Source organism: Lissotriton helveticus, chromosome 8, assembly GCF_964261635.1.
Source record: "Lissotriton helveticus chromosome 8, aLisHel1.1, whole genome shotgun sequence".
NCBI lineage: Eukaryota > Metazoa > Chordata > Amphibia > Caudata > Salamandridae > Lissotriton > Lissotriton helveticus.
Window position 1 is genome coordinate 228,953,541 of NC_136069.1, and position 14,281 is coordinate 228,967,821.

General features: G+C 54.1%; 1 protein-coding gene across 1 annotated transcript in view; it reads left to right on the forward strand.

Annotated features, from left to right (window-relative positions):
• The first annotated feature begins 11,359 nt into the window (after positions 1 to 11,359).
• The window catches only part of AMOTL1 (angiomotin like 1), a 431,088-nt gene continuing 428,166 nt past the window's right edge, over positions 11,360 to 14,281 (forward strand). The window contains exon 1 of the mRNA XM_078656975.1: positions 11,360 to 11,414. The gene's annotated coding sequence lies outside the window, so the exon portion shown is untranslated. The remainder of the gene's footprint in view (positions 11,415 to 14,281) is intronic.

Below are 14,281 nucleotides of genomic sequence, written 5' to 3' on the forward strand. Positions count from 1 at the left end.
CTCTCTGCTGCCTTAGATACGGTGCCTCACTCCCTACTACTCGCCAGATTAGCAGATATCGGTGTCACTGGTCCAGCATTTGACTGGCTGACTTCTTACTTGAATAATCGTACCCAACAGATCTGGCTGCCCCCATTTGCCTCCACCCCTAAGCAACTTTCCACAGGTGTTCCCCAGGGGTCCATTTTAAGCCCCTTGCTTTTTAATATTTATCTTACTCCGCTGATTTACCTCGCTGAACAACTAGGGGCAAAAATTATGGCATACGCCGACGATACGCAGCTTTTGTTCACCTGGCCTAAAGATAATTTAGATACGTCGGATGCCCAACTTTGTTTGTCCTCTGTTTTTCAATGGCTGGCACACGCACAATTAAAGTGCAACGAGAGTAAATCCGAGGTTCTGCTGTACGGCTCTTTTCCTGAGGATTTTAGTGAGCGTCTCTGGCCTGCTGACCTCCCCCCCCCCAAAAGCCGCATCTGGCCCAGTGAAAAACTTGGGAGTCTGGTTTGGTAAGAACCTTAAGTTCGAGGACCATATAAAGAAACTCACGGGGGTTTGTTTTGCCACCCTAAAAACCCTACGTAGGTTCTTCCCTCTCCTTCCACAAGAAGCAAAAGAGACAGTCATCCGTGCCTTAATTCTCTCCAGGCTAGACTACTCGAACGGACTGTTCTGTGGATTGCCGGCATACCTGATTCACCGCCTTCAGGTCATTCAGAACGCCGCCGCCAGGCTCCTGTTTAATGCACCTAGGCGCTCCAGTGCCCGTCCCCGGCTTTGTGCTCTCCACTGGCTTCCGGTCGCCCACAGGATTTTGTTTAAAATTCTAGTGCTGGCCTACCGAGCCATCCATCAAACTGGCCCTGTCTATCTGAGAAAAAGGTTCTGTTTGTATGTTCCTAACCGCCCTCTACGATCGGCCAACATGTGCCAGATGTCTGTCCCCAAATTTAAATATTGCAGACTTGGCGGCCAATCAATCTCGGTAAAAGCAGCAAAATCCTGGAATGCCCTTCCCCTCCACTTAAAAACTGCACCGTCTCTTAATGTTTTTAAGAAAGGACTAAAAACTCACCTTTTTAATATTAAAGCTTAATTTTTTTTCTGCTTCGTTTCTTAAAATTTGTCCTTTCCCAGTCTGCTCCGCCTTTACCGCGCCAGGATACTATTTTTTAGTAATAGAGCGCGTTATAAAAGCCTTTAATAATAATAAATAATAATAATAATGTAGACGTTGAAGAGCGTTGGGCTGAGGGAGGACCCCTGGGGGACTCTGCAGGTGGTTGGTGTAGGGTCCGAGAGGAAAGGAGGGAGTCTGACCAGTTGCGTTCTACCGGAGAGAAAAGAGCGGATCCCGTCGAAGGCCTTGTCCCGGATCCCTGCGTCATGGAGTCTGCATGTTAGGGTGCAGTGGGAGACTGTGTCAAAGTCTGCTGAGAGGTCGAGGAGGATGAGGGCAACTGTTTCTCGTTTGTCCAGTAGGGAGCGGATGTCATCTGTTGCGGCGAGGAGGGCGGTTTCTGTGCTGTGGTTTTTTCTGAAGCCGGATTGAGACGAGACGAGGATGTTGTGCTCTTCGATGAAGGTGGCGAGTTGGCTGTTTTTTTTTTTTTTTTGTTGAAATTTATTTTATTGTTGCATCAAGGCATATAGGTACAGTGTAACTGATCTGCTGACGTGGCCTCAACATTCAGCCACGAACAGTCAGGCGTGCAACGTTTTTTAGTATCTACATAACTGGCGCTAACATACATTTCCTTGAATGATCAATGTAGATCGTGCAAACATGTCCGCAGGTCGGGAAACAGTGAATCTATATCGCCAATGGGGCGGTGGATAATAGCGGGTATATAGGATCCCACCTTGAGAGCGTTGGATCAAGGTCTGCACTGTCCATACAGTGGTGGCACCTGATAACGAGGGGGACAAAAACCGTGGGTGGGAAGCTTATAGGCGCTAGCAGGGTCTAGGCAAGGGGATACTGGCGACGGGCGTCAGGGGGGGGGCCTCGGAGCTAGTTGGTCTACGCACCATGAGAGGGGGAGGGAGGGGAACAAGAGGGGTGAGCAGGGGGTGAGTACCCTCGGGGATGTGGGCAACAAGGTGGGTGGCGAGGCATACGAGAGTTTGATCAGGATGTAGAGGGTGCCGGGAGACGGTCCTGGGACGGTTGGTACCATGTAGAGGCTATTGATTCTCTTGGGTAGGGGGGGGGGGAGGAGTAGGCTGGCCTTCTGCATATGTGGACTGTCGGAAGCTGTGGAGGAGCATGGCCCAGTCCATGGACAAGGGAACCTTACGCGCACCCCTGGCTTCTTCCTCTCTAAGGGCATCCTCTTCCGCCGCCGCCCATTTACCGACCGCGCCCCTCCATGCCGCTACAGGGGGACCTTCCGGGGAGCGCCAGCGCATGGTTATACATCTGTTTGCCAACAGGAGTGCTAGTGATACGAAACGCCTGCGCACTGGGTCTCTCTTGGGAACATGAAAGATGCCTAGTGCACTGGACTCCCAGGTAGCTAGTGTAGTGAGACCCGTGAGGTCCGCCAGAGTGTCATGTACCGCCCGCCAAAAGGGGTGAAGGTTGGGGCAACTCCAGAACATGTGCCGAAAGTCCGCCGTAGGAGAGCAGCATCTGGGGCATAGGAATGTAGTGGAGGGATAGAACTTCTGCAGGCGCGCTGGGGTGAGGTATGCCCTGTGTAGGATGTAGTATTGGATGTTCTTGAAGCGGGCGTTTCTAGAGACTCGTTTAGGGGCCTCCAGTGCTTTAGTCCATTCAGAATCGTGTAGTGCGCGACCTATGTCCTCCTCCCATGTGGCTCTCAAAGTCGTAAGGGGAGTATGTGAGAGTTCCCGGATGGACTTATATAACCAGGTGATTAAGTGGCGTCCCACCCCCATTTGTAGGATTGTGTGTATTACTGGATGCGTGTCTGGCTCGCCGGTGCAGAGATTGAAATGGGGCCGGTATCCGTCAAGCAGCTGTCTATATCTGAGGAATTGGCCTGAGGGGAGTCCGTATTCAGCGGTCAGGCGGTCCAGCGATTTTAGCTGGCCTTCCTCGTAGAGTGATTCCAAATCCGTGATGCCACAGAGAGACCACTCGGTGAGCAGTGGAGCGGTGAAGTAAGAGTCCTGTCTGGGGCCGCCTATCAGTGGCAGTAGCGGGGAGTACGGAGGTCTATTAGGGGACAGCCGGTGGATTCGCATCATGCACCGGCGCGCCATCGCCACTTGAAGGGGATATGTGCGCCGGGGCCTGGTGCCCGGGAGGAGGAGGCGGGTGAGTTCTGGGGTTGTGATTCTGCCGGCCGAAGTGACAGTCTCCTGAGGGTAACGGTCCGCCGTCCAGTAAGACAGCCATTGGAGTTGTGCCGCGAGGAAATACGCCTCGAAGGATGGAGCTCCGAGTCCACCCTGCGTCGTGGGAAGTTGGAGGGTTTTCAGGGCAACTCGGTGACGGCCCCCGCCCCAAATGAGGGTTCCTAAGAGGGAATCGACAGCGCGGAAGAAGGACCTGGGTGGTATAACCGGTAGGTTCGTGAAGTGGTAGAGGAGTCGGGGAAGCATCACCATTTTAGCTAGGGCTATCCGTCCTATCGGGGCCAGGGGGAGTCTATTCCAAAAGGCGACAGTCGGGCGCAGACTAGCTAGCACTGCGTGGTGATTACCCGTCAGCATGGCCGCCGGAGAATGGTATAAGCGGACACCGAGGTAACGGGGGGCCTCCGCGGACCATGAGAGTGTATGTGGACCGAGTTCGACCTCCCGGGGGGGTAGGCTCGGGTGTAGGGGGTAGACTGTGGACTTGTCCCAGTTCACCTGTAGGCCTGAGGCGTCTGCAAAATCCACCAGTGTCGCTCCTATGGGGGCCAGGTCCGTTTCGATGTCCCGGACATATATGAGGAGATCGTCCGCGTACATGGACACGCAATGCATGTCGTCCGCGAGGGGAATGCCCCAGTTTACACCCTCCAGGCGCAGCCGAACCGCCAGCGGCTCGACCGCTAACGCAAATAAGAGCGGCGACAGGGGGCACCCCTGTCTTGTGCCCCGCCGAACTCCGAATGCTGGTGATATATGTTTCCCGATCCGTACTCGGGCGGTGAGATCGGTATACAGGAGGCGTGTGTACGCCATGAGTGTCGGACCGATATTAAGGCGCCGCAGGACAGAGAAGAGATAGGGCCAAGTGAGGGTGTCAAATGCCTTTTCTAGGTCCATAATGAGACAGGCGGCGCGAGGAAATCGGTCACGCACCTGATCCTGGACATGGAAGACACGACGGAGATTCTGGGAGGTGTTTCTTCCCGGCACGAAGCCGCATTGGTCGGGGTGGACCAGTGGGCGAATGACCTGCGCATATCGGTCCGCCAGGATTTTCCCCAGGACTTTACAGTCGGCAGACAGGAGCGTGATGGGGCGATACGACCCCAAGTGGAGAGGGTCTCTGTGGGGCTTGGGAAAGGTGACGATCACGGACTCTCGCAGTGACTGCGGCAGCCTGCCTAGATGAAGAGACTCCCCAAACATCCGCGACAGATGAGGGACCACCAGGGGGGAAAACGTCGAGTAGTATTCCAGTGGGAAGCCGTCCAACCCCGGCGCTTTGTTACGAGACATGGCCCGTATCGCCTGGGTGATGTCAGATGGGGCGATCTTGGCGTCGAGGGAGCGTTTGTCGGCGTCCGATATTGTGGAAAGAGTCAGAGGGTCTAGAAAATTGTCTACAGAAGATAGGGAGTACTGGGTCGGGGTCCCGTACACTCGTGTATAATGATGCTGGAACGCCAGGAGAATCTCGGCCTGTGAGCGCACCAACACACCGTCCGGGTTGATAATATCTGTGATTGGCTTAAGTTCGGTGTCCTGCTTCGCCATCCAAGCCAACAGCGCCCCCGTTTTGTCCCTATCCTTATGCATCCTAGTGGCGTAAGCCCTGAAATTATACTTCCGAAGATCGGCGCAGGCGGTCTGATATTCCGTCTTAGCCTCGGCCGTGAGCACAGCGTGCTCTTCCGAGTCGTCGAGTCGTTTAGTGAGGGTGGCTAATGTCTGCTCCGAGGTCTGGAGCGTCCGTTCTAGGGTGCGGCGAACCCCCACCACCTGTTTGATGCATTCTCCCCTAGCCACCACCTTAAACGCGTCCCATTCCACTAGTACCGACGACGCCGTGTTCGCGTTATGTGCGAAGTAGTCCCGTATGCAAGTTTTATGCGTGTCTCTGAATACTGGGTCGGTCAGGCAATCCCGAGGAAGGCGCCAGGTGGGGACCGGTGGGTGGGGGGGGCGCCAAGTTAGTCGCACAATGTGAGCGTCGTGATCCGAGAGGATCCGGCCCAGATAGTCCGTGGACGTGATCTTAGGAAGAATTGGTGCAGAACAGAGGAAGCGGTCTAGGCGGACCCGGAGGTTGTGTGGGATCGAGTGGAAGGAGTAAATGCGAGCCAGTGGGTGGAGGTGTCGCCATGCGTCAGTGAGCGCCCAGTGTGTGACCCAGGTCCTAAAGAGTTCCGCCTGTCGGGGGGCCGGGGAATGTGCGGGAGGAGGATGTGAGCGGTCCAGGGTGGTGTCCAGTGTACAGTTAAAGTCGCCCCCTAGTATCCATGGGACTGTGGTGAACTGGGCCAAAATGCCCGTGAGGTGATCCCAGAATTTATCCTGGTCCGTATTAGGGGCGTAAATGCTGCCAAGGAGTATTCCCTGCCCGTCAAGTATTCCCTCCAGAAGCGCATACCTCCCCTCCTTGTCCACCACCCGTCGGAGCACCCGGAAGGGAGTACCCGGTCTGACCCAGATCAATGCTCCGCGTGCAAACGCTGAGTATTGCGTGGCACAGAGGGTCCCACGCCATTTAGATTGCAGGCGAGTGAGTTCGGTAGCATTTATGTGTGTCTCCTGAAGGAGTGCGATATTGGCTGACATGCGTCTAATGTAAGCGTACACAGAGTATCGTTTGCTAGGTGTGTGCAGGCCTCGTACATTCAAAGTAAGGATGTTAATGTCTGATCGTGGGACTGCCATACCTGGGGTGTCGTGGTAGGGATGAGGGTCCCCCTATAATACCCAGAAGGCGCCTGTGTATATGGGTCACGTGTGTTCCTGCGCGCCAAGCTTCCACAATCGTAGGGGAGGGACTAAGGGGAGTAACAACTAGTATAACCTTGGGTGGGTAACAGTCCCAATACTGGGGATATAGCACCGAGGGTGGCATATCCAAACTAGTATCCCACTAGGGGAGAAATACAACAGTTAACTGCGGGGGTTGCGGCATTTGTCGCTGCTGGGCCTGTGCGCGGGTCGGGCTCCTGTAGGAGAAGAGTCCATCGCTCGGATGCACATGCTATAATCAGGTGAGACAGTCTAGGCACCTAGACATCGCGCAATATAACAGGTGATCATTAGAAGGATACAGGAATCGACAGTTCACTGTTCATGAGGAGGCGTTAGGTTGGTCGGCCAGGGTAGCGTTCAATGTAGGTGCCGCCATGAGTGGGGAAGAGATCGGGCCAAATCCCGACATCGTTCCGTCGCTGTCGCGGTCCTTCTCTGGGGTGAACAGGTGTGGGTGACTCTCTGGGTCCGATGCCTGGGGCGACGTGTGAAGCTCGACCACCGCTCGTAGGACATCTCGTCGCTCTTGCATGATTTGCGCAAGGTCGGGCGACCCCGTGGGGGAGGACGCCTGGCTCCTGGGGCGGCCAGACTGGGTACGGTTCGCGCCCCGCCGTCGAGATCGTCTGGGGTCGTTGTTGCGGGTCCTCTGGGGTCCGGGCTTAGGGATCAGCGGGCAGTGAAGGTCAGCCCAATCCTGTGCTTCCGTCGCCGTGGTGAAGAAGAGGGCTTTCCCATTGTACAGTACTTTGAGGCGGGCTGGGAACAGCAAGGAGTACTGTAGGTCGTTAGCGCGGAGGCGTCTCTTGACTTCCAGAAAGGTGGATCGCCGCTGTTGGACCTCCCGGGCGTAGTCCGGAAACACCATAACATGTTGATCCTCCACCTGCAGGGGGCCCACTGTCCGGGCCGCTCGGAGCACCGCGTCTCGGTCTCGAAAATGTAGGAATTTAGCTAGCATGGGTCGTGGAGGGAGGCCAGGTTTGGGTGCCCGGGCCGGGACTCTGTGGGCCCGTTCGATGGAGAAGTACGGTGATCTCTCACTCTCCGGAGTGAACGATCTGGTCCAGGATTCCATATAGGTCAGAGGATCCGAATTTTCAATCCCCTCCGGCAGGCCCAGGACGCGGATGTTACATCTTCTCGAGCGTCCTTCCAAGTCCACTGTGCGCTCTTCTAAGGCCTCCACACGACGAAGTACCTCTCTCATGTCTTCCTCCTGCATCTTCACCACGGGTCGTAACTCGGTCACGGTTCGTTCGCCCTCCTTTACCCTGTCCGCCAGTTTACGGTGTTCGTCTCGGATCAAGCTAATGTCCGTCGTCAGGGCACCTAACCTCTCCTCCATTGACAGGCGAGACATTTCAATCGCCGCCAACACCTGGTCCAATTTCGCCGACAGTGCAGGGTCTGTTTGTGGTGTATTGGCTTGCGTCCACGTCCTGGTGTGTGGCATCTTTTCAACGGCCGTTTCAGGGACAGCCGTCACCTGCGGGGCCCTTGGCTTCCCCATAGGTGCTGTCGGATGGGCCACCGGGTCACAGCCACAGGTAACGTCTCGAGGTCCTCCACTCCTCTTGGTGGCAGATCGGAGGGTGATCAGGCTCTCAGTGTGTGATCAGGGTCGGTACCTCGGAGCCCCGGCGTAGTGGCCGTCACTTTGTGCGCTCGGGCACTGGAGCGAGAGAGGGGGTGGTGAGGGAGAAGGCCGGTATGTGGGCCGCCTGGCCGCCGTGCACTCTGGGTACAGCAGGCCGGCGCAGCTGGGCCACGGGCAAGTTCAATGGCAGCCGGTCACTCCTGTCTCCCCAGGCTCCGGGACGGCCCCTCCTCGTCTCAGGGAGCGCCTTCTGGTTCAGGGCGTCAGAGGCGGTCCGAGGCCATCGGTGCCGGTGGTTCCGGTGTCAAAAAGACCCCGTGGGTCCCCCCTGGTGTGTGGCGCAGTGTCCGTGGCGGCCGGGAGGGCCAGAGGTCAGGTGGTGGGAGTTCAGAGGGGCTCCGGTGTAATGGGCGGCCGCCGGTGGAGTCTCGAGTCTGGGAGGGGCCACCCCTGCTCCCGTGGTGAGGCTCGCGCTGCTCCTGGAGTCTAGGACGCTGTGGGCGCCATCTTAGGGTCAGGCACTTAGATCTGGCGATCGGTGCGGGGTAGTGGAGGCGCTCTGGATCCTCTGGTCAGCCAGCGGCGTGTGCCTCGTCGCCTCACGGAGCCCCCGAGGCTGTAGGGGGGGGGGGCCACAGGCGCCGAGAACTCCGAGGGAGGGGGGGAGGGACGGGCACTCACCGCCCTCGCTCGTGCGTTGTTGGTCACTGGATGGCACACCACCACGTCCACAACGCGTCCGTCGTCCCTCCGCGCCTGGCGGGTCGGCCGATGCCGGGGGGATGATCAGGCTCTCGGTGAGGCCACAGTGCCGATGTAGTGGAGCCCCGGTCCGGCGGCCGCCATCTTGCGCGCCGGGACTTCGGATCGCGGGAAGGCGCCGTCCGGCGCGTACTCCGGGGGGGCCGGTCTCGTTGTTGCTCCGGGGCCCCTCGTAGGCGTCCGTCAGCTCTGTCTCTTGGGGCCTCTGATCACTGGGTCAGCTCCCGGCGGCGTGAGTGCCCGCCGGACAGGGTCGCGCCCGCCATCTTGGACCGAGGCGCTCGGCTCCGGATTTGCGAAAATCGGTCCGTGTTGTTCGTCCGCCGTCGCCGGAGGTCGACCAAGCGGCGCCCCAGCGCACGGGGGGTCCCAGGTGCCTTATCAGTGGGCTGAGGCTCCCGGCGATCTCGGGTACTGGGCTGGATGCTAGCCCGATCGCGGAGCCTCAGCAGGACACAGCCGCCATCGTGGCTTGCTAAGCCACGCCCCTAGCGAAGGTGGCGAGTTGGCTGTTGATGGCTTTCTCTATGACTTTCGCTGGGAATGGGAGCAGGAAGATGGGTCTATAGTTTTTGAGGTAGGTGGGGTCTGCAGAGGGCTTCTTCAGGGGGGGGTTGATCTCGGCATGCTTCCAGTCATTGGGGAAGGAGGCGTTTGCCAGGGAGCGGTTGATGGTGTGGCAGAGCATGGGTGCGATGGTGTCGGCGGCTCTGTTGAAGATGTGGTGGGGGCAGAGGTCCGTGGGGACCCTGGAGTGGATTGACTTCATTGTCTTCAGTGTGTCTTTGGTGGTGAGGGCTGTCCAGCTGTCAATCATTGGCTTCAGGGTGTCGGGGTGGTTGGTGATGCTTCAGTGTGTTAGTTGTCTTCATTGAAGTTGTCGTAGATATTCTTGATTTTGTGTTGGAAAAAGGTGCTGGGTTTGTTGCAGAGGTCTTGTGAGGGAGGGATATCAGTAGACTCGCTGGTGGGTTGGGCGAACTCCTTGATGCTGGTATGTCAAAAAAAGTGACGCTCTGGCGGCACACGGGGCTTGTAGATATGCCCCTTGGTGTGCAGGGGTGGCCCAGCATTTGGTGTTTTTACCCACCAATATATTAAGCACACCATCTGTGCATGGCATTTGGGTCCAGCTAAGCGAAAGGCTTGGGCTGATATTTCTAGCTGGAAAGTCTGTGGCAATACCTGTGGGTCAGTCTGTGGCACCAAGCCTTTAATGGTGACTCACTGTATTTCAGCAACGTAATACCTGTTCAACAATTCACTAGAGGCATGTACAGTGATGCCTCTCCTTCCACAGCACTTTGGTGCGCTTTGCAAAGATGGGCTACTGACTCATAGTGCCTCGAAGAATGTAACGCCAGATGTTCAATAATAGCAAGACTCTGGTCATGCAGCAATTGCGTACAATACTTCCTCTTTATGCATTGGCCATAAGATAATATTAGTACCCATTAAATGCATGGGTCAAACTCAGACGTTCTCTGGAGGTGTCATTATAGTTTTCATATTTTAGTACCTTATAAGGATGAAAGTCTGGGCTGGCCCTTAAGGATTCATACCTCCAGACTGCCAGTTACGGCCAGAAAATGAGCTGTTAGATCCATGGTGGACACCTGTGTGCAACCTGAAGTAAAAAAGTTTGCATAGTGAAAAGTCCAATCAACTTAACCCTTCCAGGGCCAGCTTTAGCACTGGTGGTGCTGGTGTATCATCATTTTCGCCCTCCCCCCATGACCTCCTCCTCGGACTCCCTCTCTACCACTACCACTGCAAGTGCCCCATAGCTCTCCATAGCCCCTCTCTCACATACTTTTGATTTGTTTTAAAGCACTGTCAAAGGCTGGCTTTACTAATAATAATGTGTATCTACCCCAACAAAGCCTTTTTAGCAACATTATGAATAGATATAAAAGACTGGTGAAAAAAAAACATAACATTCTAACCTATTTTATGCAGTTTGCACACAGCTCTATGAGGACAGTTCTTAACAGTCACTGTTCTATATTAGGGGTGTATTTTATAAACCCTGGTGACAAAAGGATCTCTGTGACAAAAGAAGTAATCCACTCAGCCAGCCACATAAAATACAGATGTTATCTGCACAAATGCGTTCTCTGCCACAGGCATCTTAACCCTCTGCGCTACTTTATAGAGAGTCAAAACTGCCACTAGACAAACCTCCGAGGTCTCCTTTTAGCAGGAACATTAACCACAAGAGTTATCTTGACATGTTTATTGCTGCCTTAAAGCTGAACTCACAAGGACGTCTTTAGCAGGTGCTTTTAAATCGTGAGTTACTGCTAAATACATCATCCCCCTTGAGGTCAGCGCCCCTTCCCAGGTCAGCACCCAATGCGGCTGTACCTGTCGCCCTGCCCCAAAGCCAGCTCTGAACCCTTCTGAGGTTGATGAATAGAGTACCGTTTTGGGTAGCAGAAAGAAGAAGTGTTGTTTTACCTCAGCAGCGAGCACTTAACTCGCTGGGTTATCGAAGTGAAGTGTATTCGGCAACCACGTGTTTTAATCCCGGCAAATACTTTAGTGATAACGAGATTTCGCGAGTTTCTGCATTTATTCGTTGTTCCAAACGCGCTGTTTTGCTCGTCCTTGTAAGGAGCCGCGTGCTTCGGTTATCTCGGATAATGAAGGGTCTGCGTTTGGAAAATGCATGCTTGCGTGCACAGCAGACGGATTGGAAGTTTCACGTGTTTTTTTGCTGCTCTTTGAAAGCCGAGTAACGTAATTCCAGTGCACACACCTTGAAAGGGAAGCGACAAGCCCAGGCAATGGCTGCATACTTGCGAGGGCCTCGTCAACACTTCCCTCCTGCCCCCTGAGCGCGCCTTTGTCTCCCCGTGCTGCTCCGCGGCGCGCCAGAGGCGAAGCCAAGGTTGGGAGCAGGGAGGCTGCGGCGGACGACATTAAAACGGTAGGAAGGAACTTTCTCGTTCGTGCCGCGTGCTGAGAAGTTTCATTTATTTTTTATGCCCACGCTCGGTGGCACCATTGTCTAGACTGCAGTCTGATAGCTAGTGATTTAGATTTTACCGGAAGATCTGTGTTTTTGCAAAATGGAACCTGTTTGTGATTGTCACCTGTGGGCAGTATTTAAAGTTGTTTTCTTGCTATATCACGAGTCAGACATAAATAAAACATTCTGTAGTTATCGGGTGTAGAGTTTTTTGGAAGCTAAACATAGTAAAGATAGTATTTGCACTTAAAATGCGGTAGAATGTTTGTGATGCTGTGAGACCTTGGGACAGCCTACAGTGAAGGAGAGGTGTGGCGCAGTGGCCAGAGCGGCTGACTCCGTACGCGAGGCTCACAGTTCGATGCCGGGCGCCGGTGGAAGCTCGGCTCAGCACCATGTGACTCTGGGCAATAGCTCACTTTAATCTCCTCAACCACGACCCCCAGCGCCTTGAAACCTTAAGGGATGATATGTTCCCGCTTTACAAGTATGGGTCTTCATCATCATGTGGGCCTCCGGTTTTCCTGGCACAGCCGCCTGTCACACCGTGTCGGTCTATTTTGAATGCATTCGGAGTTAGAAAATGGTCTCAATTTTCACCCCGAACGGCGTGCTTGTGTTATGAGTTTCGCGCACGTGTCTCAACTAGACCTGGACAGATTGCTAAACCACGGCTCGCGCTTCCCTCACAATGACATGCAGGGATCGTAGGTGAAAACATACCTATGTGGAAGGCAGGCACAGGGACGCAGGGACAGAGGGAAATCTGGCAGTGCATGAAGGTCTGGTCTGAAAGGTCAGTGTGCGGGTCAGTTTTGTGGCTGCTCGTGCACCTGTTTTATGGTCTGGTGGGCCAGTCTCCTTCTGCTGATATCTGATCTTACCACAAACATTGCCTGCCGCAAGCAGGAATGCGTGCAGCCTCCCATACTTTGCAAAACACCTATACATCCTGCAGGGGCTTAGCTTGTGGGGGGGAGGGGTGGGGGTGTTTGGGGAGTTACACCCCCAAAAATAAATGTTGTTCCTGATAAATAGTTAGGTATAGGTGCTTTCAGTCGGGTATGGGAGAGGTGTCTGTCGGATTTCACCAGTTGTGTAACAGTAGCCCCCGCAGCCCCCACGGTGCGGGGGGGGGGAATTGGTGAGCTCCAGGGGGCCCCCTCCGGCACTGTGCATGGGCGGGCTTGAGAGCTCCTGACTGGGTCTGGAGCTTGGGGGTGGGGGGGGCTCCATGCACTTTGCAGGGGCGGCCCCCTCAAGGTTTGTTATGCCACTGGATTGCACCAGGAGTTTCTACTTACACAGACAAAAACATATTACACACACTCTCTCGCTCTGTTCTGAAATTCCTTAAAAAATGTTGGTTATTTTACAAGATATTGTGTTTTCTCTCACTTAGTGCCCCTACCAATCAGCATTCCTTTCCTTTTCCACTGCAACGTAGGCCCCTACCATGCACCCTGCTTGTCGTATAATGTATTTTAACATTATATGCCAGAGTGATTGTTGGAAAATCTGAAGCTCACCCCCCCAATCTTACTGACCAAGCTACGCCCCTGACATTATGCCCTTGCGAATTCAAAATTGACCTGATTTAAGAATTCGAGTTAGCTTGATAATTCGCTAATGGTGTGCACTTTTACTTTGGTGTCTGGCCTCTTTTCTGTCTCAGTCCAACCCTGGGTAGGTAGACGCGGAGGAAGTGCATTATACACTCATCTGTTAAATCTGATTCTACTGTGGGGAACGGATTCTTCTGTGTTTGTGAAGACTTCATGAAAACATTGCTAGTACCCATGTGCTCCTTACAAATTCCACAATTGTCACATTCGAAGTGTGGCGCAGTGTGACCGCAGGTAGGAGGGGACATCAGCACCTCAGTTTTGAGCTGCAAGCCCCACTGGTAAAGAACAAATGTCCACTTAAGGCCGCCCTGTAAGGGATATGTTGCCCAGAAAGGCGGTATTAAGACTGGAATGTTTTATTCTGCAATAATCCGTCTTGAGGGCTGGTATTATGTGGCGCAACCCAAGCATGGGAGGACAGGAAGTGTCTGAACACGCCTGAGGGAACAGCGAAGGCAGAGCGCGTGGTGTTACTATTCGCACTCCCTCAGGTGACTTCACGACTGGAGAATTTGGAGATGTTTATCCATAACACACAATGACACATACACATACATTTCTGAGTTATGGGTGGGTGTTAGGAGCCACGCGCTGCATGTAGGTCCTAGCCGATCCCCATGAGCGTGGAGGTGTAGAGGGGACACAGAAGAGACCGGGGGGCACATAACCACCTGCACCACGTTGAGTGCATCCTAATGGCCAGTGATGAGCATTCCTCTTCTGAGGTTGTTTTGAAAGACTTTTTAGAACAGAACCATTTTGAGGTAATTTGTCGTTCTGGATAGGCCTATCATGAGCACAGTAGTGATTTCAATGAGGCTGTTGCCTCTGGGCCATATGCTTCTAACCCGCTGCCACTCAATATATGCTTTTCAATGTGGCCAGTGTGCCCTCACCATCCACTGCAGACCTTGTTTGCAATATGCAGTTTTTAAACCTGTAATCTCATTAAATATGTGGCACATACAAATAGTTTGGAGCTGCCTTCCCAAGGTTAAGGCTACTGAAGCTGGGCTTTTATGCACAGAACAACAAACTGTTCATGTGTGTGTGCACGTGTATGTGTACGCATGCTCACACATGTTTACGTTGTTTCTGTGCTACGTCTATCTCGCCTCATGTTGTCTCCGTGGTGTTGTCTCTGTTGCCCCCGTCTCATGTCTTTCCAATGGAATGCTTTCGTCGGCATGTTTACGT